The sequence below is a fragment of the Hemibagrus wyckioides genome, linkage group LG09 (genome assembly GCF_019097595.1).
Source record: "Hemibagrus wyckioides isolate EC202008001 linkage group LG09, SWU_Hwy_1.0, whole genome shotgun sequence".
NCBI lineage: Eukaryota > Metazoa > Chordata > Actinopteri > Siluriformes > Bagridae > Hemibagrus > Hemibagrus wyckioides.
The window spans coordinates 1,445,322-1,454,665 of NC_080718.1; the positions used below are offsets into that span (position 1 = coordinate 1,445,322).

Sequence of the window (9,344 nt, forward strand, 5' to 3'; positions counted from 1 at the left end):
ATTATTCCGGTTCCTGGACTCGCTACTAGTCCTAAATGGTAATAGCTAAAAACATGGTTCCAACGCTAAAACGTTCATCATGTTATGCTTAAGTGTGCTATTACTTTTCATGTTGATAAGTATTGTAGTTTATTTTATATTAATTTTTAAATCCATTTTTTTACGGACTTCACTTCCTGGTTTCTATATGGACATTTAAAAAGAGTGCACACAGTTCGGCTTTTGTCGGAGGTTATCGGTAGCTTCCGTAAACAGGAGGTTTGTTTTTTAAGGTAGTATCGTGTTTAAACTGTTGCTACAGCTTGAATTCTAACTGTACCGCTACATGCTACCTTAAACTTCAGCTATGCTTCACTCCCTGGGCTTCCCGGACATTTCAGCATAGCGCGCACGCTGGTTAGTTTAGACTTCATATTTTAACTGTAACTTTAGTTTGTGTTTATTATTTGAGAATGTTTTGCAATTGTTTAAGCATGTATAACTTTTATATATGTAACGGAGGCTAGCGGTGGTGCAGGCAATGCGGTGTTGGTAAATACTACTTACACAGACTACATTAAACTTTAGCTATGCTTCACTTCCTGGGTTTCATACGGACTTATGCTTAAATGCAAAGCGCACTCGCTAATTCGTTTAGACTTCATATTTTAACTGTGACGCTAGATTGTATTTATTTGAAGATTTCTTGCAATAGTTTAAGTATGTATAGCTTTTATATTTGTAACGTTCATCGCTTGTGGCACTTTGTTAGCGCGCCTGCCTCCCATGCTGGAGACGCGTGTAAAATATTGTCAAATATTAGTACCACTGATGTCAATAACATTACAAGCCGCAGTTTAGCTTATTTGTTAAAGTGCCCGATAATACGATTATAGCTAGAAACATGATTACAACGCTAAAATGCTGCTTATGTGTGCTATTACTTTTCATGCTGATAAGTATTATACTTTTTATATAGATTTTTAAATGTATTTTTCACGGACTTCAGACTGCTAGTGTGTGTGTGTGTGTGTGTGTGTGTGTGTGTGACACGTCAGCTAGAGTGAGGGATGAGGGTTTTTTTTGGTTATCTGTAGATATGTAAAACATTACTCCACTGATCTCAGTAGTATTATAAGCTGCAGTTTAGTTTCTTGGTAGAAGCCGTAAACATTCCTCTGTAGATGCTGTAAACAAGCATGTAAAACATTACTCCACTGATCTCAGTAGTGTTATAAGTTACAGTTTAGCTTATTTGGTAGAGCGCCCGATAATACGATAATAGACATATTTTAACTGTGACTTTGTCACAGTTCAAATATGAACTGTTTGTTTGTTCAAATATATATTAGTTTGTATATTATTTGAGAATGTCTTGCAATAGTTTAAGCATATTTAGCGTGTATATCATATATTGTGTATTTGATGGTGGCTAGTGGTAGTGCATGTAAAGTATTAGTACCACTGATCTCAATGACTTTACAAGTGGCAGTTTAGCTTATTTGGTAGAGCGTCCGCCTCACATGCTCGAGACCTGCTCGGAGTTGTATTTATATATTATTTCAGAAGTTCTCAGAACAGTTTATATATTTATATATATATATATACAGAGAAACCTTGACTTACGAGTGACTCAACTTACGAGTTTTCCGAGATACGAGCCGTCACTCGCTCAATTTTTTGCTTTAAGATATGAGCCGAGATCTGAGTTACGAGCGAGCGAGCTTACGCCACCCGCCACTTGGTAGCCCAGCGAGCGGTCAGTTCACGTGGTTATCACTCCAGGTCGTGCGTTGGCGCTGTGTAACGACACTTCCTCACTCATTTTCCAAACATTTTGAAAGGGAGGAAGAAACAAACCTCCTTGGACAGGTTTTTATTGAAACGCCCTGCAAGTGAAAGGGCGTGGCGAAAAAGGCAAAAGTCAGAGATGAAGATGATTAGGTGAAGTGAAAAAAAAATAAAAAAAGTAGCAATAAAGTGTAGCATAGTGTGTAAGTTAAATTTAGCAATTAATTGTAGCATTAAGTGTGTAGCGAGTAAGTTAAATTAAGCGATAGAGCACGAAATGAAAAACGCCACCCTCCTCCTCCAATCTCCTCCACCTCCGCCATCATCTTCGTCTGATCTTCAACGTAAATTCAACGTAAAACCAGTTTATTTCTTTACATTCTCTTTTATTATGTATTATTATTGTTTTATACATTATTTGTTATTTATAAAGTACATTTTTCTTATTTAAAAAACATGTAACAAAAAAAATTGGTGTGAAAAAAAAATATTGGTTTATTTTATATGGATTTTAAATGTATTTTTCAAGGACTTCAGACCGCTACCGTGTGTGTGTGTGTGTGTGTGTGTGTGTGACATCAGCTAGAGTGAGGGAAGAGGTGTTTTTTAAGGACACATCATCTTTAAACTGTTCCTACAGCTTGAATTCTTACTCTACAGCCACATAAACTACCTTAAACTTTTTAAACTGTGACTTTAGCTTTTAAATATTATTTGAGCATGTCTTGCAATAGTTTAAGCAACATATTCGCAATCACACTCGCATTTTCTCCTGGAAATGCAACATTGCAACATTGCTTACGCAATCACACTCTTGTTATCATCACTATTTTTTATTATTATTATTATTATTATTATTATTATTATTACGGTTCCTGGACTCTCTACTAGTCCTAAACGGTAATAGCTAGAAACATGGTTCCAACGCTAAAATGTTGCCCATGTTATGCTTATGTGTGCTATTACTTTTCATGCTGATAAGTATTGTAGTTTATTTTATATTAATTTGTACATGCATTTTTCACGGACTGCACTTCCTGGTTTCTGTACAGTTCGGTCTTTCTCTGAGATTTTCGGTAGGTGCCGTAAACGAGCATCTGTAGATGTCGTAAACAAGCACGTAAAAGGTTACTAGTCCTAAACGGTAATGGCTAGAAACATGGTTCCAGTGCTGCTTATGTGTGCTATTACTTTGCATGCTGATAAATATTATAGTTTTTTATATGGATTTGTAAATGTAATATTCCCGGACTTCAGACCGCTGCTGTGTGTGTGTGTGTGTGAGACGTCAGCTAGCGTGAGTGAAGAGGTTTGTTTTTTTAAGTCGTATCCAACGCTAAAATGTTGCTCATTTTGTGCTTAAGTGTGCTATTACTTTTCATGCTGATAAGTATTATAGTTTATTTTATATTAATTTTTAAATGCAATACGTACTTCAGACCGCTACTGTGTGTGTGTGTGTGTGTGTGTGTGTGTGTGTGTGTGTGTGACGTCAGCTAGAGTGAGGAAGAGGTTGGATGCATCGTCTTTAAACTGTTCCCAGCGCACACACTAGTTTAGATTTCATATTTTAACTGTGACTTTAGTTTGTATATATTATTTGAGAATGTATTGCAATAGTTTAAGCATGTATAGCTTTTATATTTGTAACGGAGTGTAGTGCTACGTGCTGTGATGTAAACCTCATCTTAATAAGTTTACTTGCCAGTGAAAGCTTTCATCGCTTGTGGTACATTGTTAGCTCAGAGTTGTCTTTATATATTATTTCAGAAGTTCTCGCAATAGTTTAAGCAACATATCTCATATATATATATATATTAGTTCCAACGCTAAAATGTTGCTCATGTTGTGCTTAAGTGTGCTATTATTTGGTAATTATTTGGTAGAGCACCCACTTCCCATGCTGGAGACCCGGGTTCGAGACCCACTCAGAGTTGTATTTATATATTATTTCAGAATTTCTTGCAATAGTTTAAGCAACATATCGCTTAAACGGTAATAGCAACAATGTATTTTTCACGGACTTCAGACCGCTACTGTGTGTGTGTGTGTCGTCAGCTAGAGTGAGTGAAGAGGTTTCGGGCTTCGTACGGACATGTAAGCATGGTCAGCCAGCCAATCAAAGCTCAAATCTTTCTCGGAAAAAGGGGAAATCTTTCTCGGCCAATCACATTGGCCCGTTACATCCGTTACATGTTTCTTCCCCAATCCCTGCGCTGAAAAGATGGACAGACAATGATGGCCACGCCCGTCCGAGCCAATCGAATCTCTCGCAATTTGATCATTCTCCGCTAATCGCGTTCGTTCGCGCCGATGGGCCTGCCCACGGAAACGGATGAATCCGCCAATCAAATCGTGCACGCACAGTGACGTGTCATTCAAGTTACGTGTTTTCGCCTGCAGTGTGTGTTTTCGTATATCGCGTATTTACCTGTTTATTTTAATAACTTTTGGACTATTATAATCATGTGCTGTGATTAACCTTAATTTTTAGGAGGATTTGGAACATTATACCGCCTCAGGTAAGAGCTGTTTTTTGTTTAAATCCATGCCTCGATGTGTATCATGTATTGATATGCGTTATAAGTATACAAAAAAATTATTCATCATAGTGTACTGGTATTATTCATCATAGTGTACTGGTATTATTCATCATAGTGTACTGGTATTATTCATCATAGTGTATTATTATTATAGTGTGCATTTTTATGTACAATTTATAATATAAGAGGGCTGGAAATTGTACGGAATTGCATGTTGTTCGTTTTTATTTATTTAATTATGATATTATTCAATTCAACATGCTGAATTTAACTTTCACAGATTTTCAACTACTAAAGCCTCAAAAATCAAAAGGCCATGGCAGTTTTCCAGTACAGGTGTGTGTCCCTCTGCAGCTGGGGACAGACCTGCTCCTCACCAGAGGGTATGTATAGAAAAGACAAAGCCATACCGTGTAATCTTTAGGTTTTGTGCCAACTGACAGTGTTTTTTTTAATGTTACAGATAAGCAAATGTCCAGTGCAGGCCTGTGGACACATGACTTTTTTCAGATTCTCCCACTCAAGTTATTGAGGAGAATTTGGTATGTAAATATCTCAGTATATTACATCTGAAATATCTCACCTAAACTCTTTACCCACTGCTTAAATTTTACTGCCATATATGTAGACTGTTAATGTATATTTTTTTCATCATGTTTTACGCATACTGGCGCAAACTGGTGCTGTTTCCATCGAGCCCAGCACTTTTATCAAGCATGGTCCCCACACCGAACCCGCATTCGGACCCTGGACATGGACCCTGGAGCCTCAGCAACCAGCACTCCCCAGCCCAGCAGCGCTCCACCCTACTTGATGGTCCATCAACCAAGCCGTGTTCCTCCAACAGCATTTCAACCACCTGTGCCACGTCAACCACGTGCATACATTAGGTGAAGGCCGACACTTGCAGAAAGTGTGGTTGTTCTAGGACATCAGCAACTGGACATAGCCAAGACAAGGCCAGAATTTATTGTCCAGTGACAGAGATGATGACAGAACAACAGTTGCTCAAAAAAATAAAGAAAATATAGATATGTTGCATATAGCACTTGTATTCTTACAAAGTTACATGTATTTTATATTTAAATATTTGATGTTTAAATAGTATTTTTCTGTTTTGTTTATAGTTTAATATATTGCTATTTTATAATGTGTCACTTGTATTTATTATTAGGGTACATGTATTAAATAATGTATTATTTGAATTGTATTTGCACATTATTCAACTGCTGCTATACGTACTGTATTGTCTCTTTGCACTGTCTTTTGTCTTGCACTGTTTGCACCATGTTGCACACGATGTACTTTATGAAGCTAGGACAGCTTACTTTCCGTCCTTAGCTCTGTGTTTTGTAATTATGTTATGTTGTTTATGTAGCACCAGGGTCCTGGAGAAACATGGTCTCATTTCACTGTGTACTGCATCAGCTATATGTGGTCAAAAGGACAATAAAAGATTCTTGACCTGACTTGAATGTATTCTTTGTTTTATCATTATAAGTTTATTTAGGTGTGTGCTTCAACATATATATTTAATAATATAAATATTGTTAGGTTTTTGTTTTAATTAAAAAAATTACAAAACAGGTGCATATAAATCACATGTGGCACTCTGTCTGTCCTTTGCTTTCTTTCTTTTCTTCTCTCTTCTCTCTTTTCTTCCTTCCCCTCCTTCCCCATTTTTTTCCTTTCTTCCCCACCCAAAGCAGACTATTGAACTTTGGCGCAGCTAGTAGAGCGGTGGACTGTAGGTGCTTACAAATGAACATCCTTAGGTTGCCGTTTCAAATCCGGCTCGAAGGATGGCGTTTACCAGCCTCCGGGAAGCACGCCGTTTGTGTGCTGCCGCTAGCTCTGGCCGGGCGCAAAAAAGAGCTTGCTTCCCTGACCGGGAATCGAACCTAGGCCGCCGCAGCAAGAGCGCCGAATCCTAGTCATTAGACCACCAGGGAGACCCAGACGGGTTTGTGGGCCTCGTGCGGCTGGGCGCAGCACCCAGGATTGGCCTCTAGTGGCGATTTATGGCAATTCCGGATGAGTTACACCCGAGGAAACAGCAGTTTAAACAAATTCGCTTTAAGATCAACAGACTGTCTCAAAAGACTTAAAAGAGGTCTCAGCTGCAGGGTCACCAGTTTGCAGTCTGTCCAGAGTCCCCGTGCGTGTACACCTGGTGTTCTCCAGTTTCCTCTCATCTCCAAAAGACACGCCAGTAGGTGGATCGGCTGAAACAAATTGCTATTAGGTATGAGCGAGTGCTTGAATGTGTTTGCTCAGTGCCCTGTGATGAGCTGGTGAACCATGCAGGGTGTACTGCTCACCGATCAGGTCTAGACAAGAACAGGTATCTCTGTCCTATGGAAAAGCTTTGACGTGCAGCGATGCACACAAACGTTCACATCTGACCGTTTTGGCCCATCGCTTTTGAGGTGCCTGGTGGACAGAGTGAAACCCTGCGCATTAGGTCCTCTCTGTATTTACTTAGTTTAAGTCAACGCACCGGTGAGGGCGGCCACGCGTAGAAACCTGAGATTGCAAACGAGATTGTAAAGTTTGTCGGTGAAGAAGGGTCCAACATCGACAAGCACGTTTATAGGCCCCAGTAAATCTGGCCTAGCACCCCTGAAACTGCTGCGCAATGTGGCTCGTAACAGACAAAATCGCCAGGGGTCCCATTTGCCAGGTCGCTGCCAAAAGACATCCCTGAGCCCTCCCTTCGATAGCTCAGCTGGTAGAGCGGAGGACTGTAGGTGCTTACAAATGGACATCCTTAGGTCGCCGGTTCAAATCCGGCTCGAAGGACAGCTTTTACCAGCCTCTGGGAAACGCGCCATTTCAGTACCTCGGCTTCTTGCGGCCGCTAGCTCTGGCCGGGCGCGAAAAAGAGCTCGTTTCCCTTACCGGGAATCGAACCCGGGCCGCGGCGGTGAGAGCGCCGAATCCTAGCCACTAGACCACCAGGGAGATGCAGACAGGTGTGTGGGCCTCGTGCGGCTGGGCGCAGCACCCAGGATTGGCCTCTAGTGCCGATTTACGCCAATTCCGGATGAGTTACACCTGAGGAAACAGCAGTTTAAACAAATTCGCTTTAACGTCAACAGAATGTCTGCACAGACTGTCTCAAAAGACTTAAAAGAGGTCCCACCTCTCAGCTGCAGGGTCACCAGTTTGCAGTCTGTCCGGAGTCCCCGTGTGTGTACACCCGGTGTTCTCCGGTTTCCTCTCACCTCCAAAAGACATGCCAGTAGGTGGATCAGCTGAAACAAATTGCTATTAGGTATGAGCGAGTGCGTGAATGTGTTTGCACAGTGATGAGCTGGCGAGCCATACGGGGTGTACTGCTCACCAATCAGGTCTAGACAAGAACAGGTATTTCTGTCCTATGGAAAAGCTTTGACATGCAGCGAAGCACACAAACGTTCAAATCTGAAGGTTTTGGCCCATCGCTTTTGAGGCGCCTGGTGGACAGCGTGAAACCCTGTGCATTAGATAGATAGATAGATAGATAGATAGATAGATAGATAGATAGATAGATAGATAGATAGATAGATAGATAGATAGATAGATAGATAGATAGATAGATAGATAGATAGATAGACAGACAGACAGACAGACAGACAGACAGATAGATTCAACTTCATTGTCATTGCAGAGTGCAGGTACATAGCAATGAAATGCTGTTTAGCATCTACCAGAAGTGCAAATAGTAGAAATTCTGCCAATGAACAGGTGCAGATAAATATGTAAATATGTACATCGATAAATAAGGCTATGTCAGAGTGTGCATAGAGAAGTATGTGCAAGTAATATTTACAGTAGATAAAGTGACAGGTGTAATTATAATTGTGCTAAAAATGTGTGCATTATGTAAAATGTATGTACAACAGTAACAGATAATATACATATATTATATAGTATGTATAAATATAGTATATGTAAATGTATATAAATAGATAGACAAATAGATAATACTAGGTGTAATCTATGAAATGGACAATATGTACAATAATTATATTACACACTGAGAAAAAATTATATTATAACAGAATGTACAACAGAATGTTTAACAGTGAAAAATATTATATTAACAGAATGTACAGAGTGGAGCAGAACTGTAAAGTGGTAAGTGTAGAAAGACATGAGTGTCCTAGTGGTGTAGTGTAGAGTTCAGTAGATTTATGGTTGAAGGAAAAAAACTGGCCCTAAACCTACTGGTTCTGGTGAGGATGGACCTGTATCTCCTCCTGGATGGAAGGTTGAACAGTTTGTGACTCGGGTGGGAGGAGTCTTTGATTATTTTGTGTGTTCTGCGCAGACATCTACTGTGGTGAAGAGACCCAATGGCAGGTAGTTGGGTGCCGATGATGCGTTGGGCGGTTTTCACAACCCTTTGCAGAGATTTCTTTTCACACATCGTGGAGCTGCCATGCCACACTGTGATGCAGCTCGTCAAGATGCTCTCAATGATGCAGGGGTAAAAGTTGGTCAGGATCTTGGGGGATAGGTGAACTTTCTTCAGTCTCCTTAGGAAGTAAAGACCCTATTGTGCCTTCCGAAACAGAGTTGAGGTGTTCAGATGCCAGGACAGATCCTCAGAGATGTGGACACCCAGGAACTTAAAGCTGGAGACACGCTCTACTTCAGACCCGTTGATGTAAATAGGGGAGTGTCTGCTGCTGTTAGATTTCTGGAAGGTCTGGAGAAAGTGCAGGCCACTCCATTTGAGGTACCCCAGCCTCCAGCAGCTGTTCCCTAATGATGCGACCTCGATGAGCTGTAGGATTGTCGTCCATGATGAAGAAATTAGGCCTGTATTGTTCATGCAGGGGCACAATGACTGGATTAATGATGTTATTCAGGTAGTACTGGCTTGTCACTGTACCATTCACAAGATGTAGGGCAGTTCTGTATTGAGTAGACACACCTGCCCAGACTGTAACACCACCACAGCAGTGGCTGATGCATAGCGCTCTCCTTGACGTCTCCAACATCGTTGGCAGCCATCATTTCTGCTCAACGTGAATTGACTTT

At 40.6% G+C, this 9,344-nt stretch overlaps 2 non-coding genes across 2 annotated transcripts; one reads left to right on the forward strand and one right to left on the reverse strand.

Moving 5' to 3' along the window:
- The first annotated feature begins 7,026 nt into the window (after nucleotides 1-7,026).
- Nucleotides 7,027-7,115, forward strand: trnay-gua (transfer RNA tyrosine (anticodon GUA)). The gene is given in 2 exon segments: nucleotides 7,027-7,063; nucleotides 7,080-7,115. It is a non-coding gene; the product is annotated as a tRNA-Tyr (tRNA).
- A 90-nt stretch (nucleotides 7,116-7,205) lies between these two features.
- On the reverse strand, nucleotides 7,206-7,277 carry trnae-cuc (transfer RNA glutamic acid (anticodon CUC)). The gene has a single exon. It is a non-coding gene; the product is annotated as a tRNA-Glu (tRNA).
- Between the last annotated feature and the right edge of the window lie 2,067 nt (nucleotides 7,278-9,344).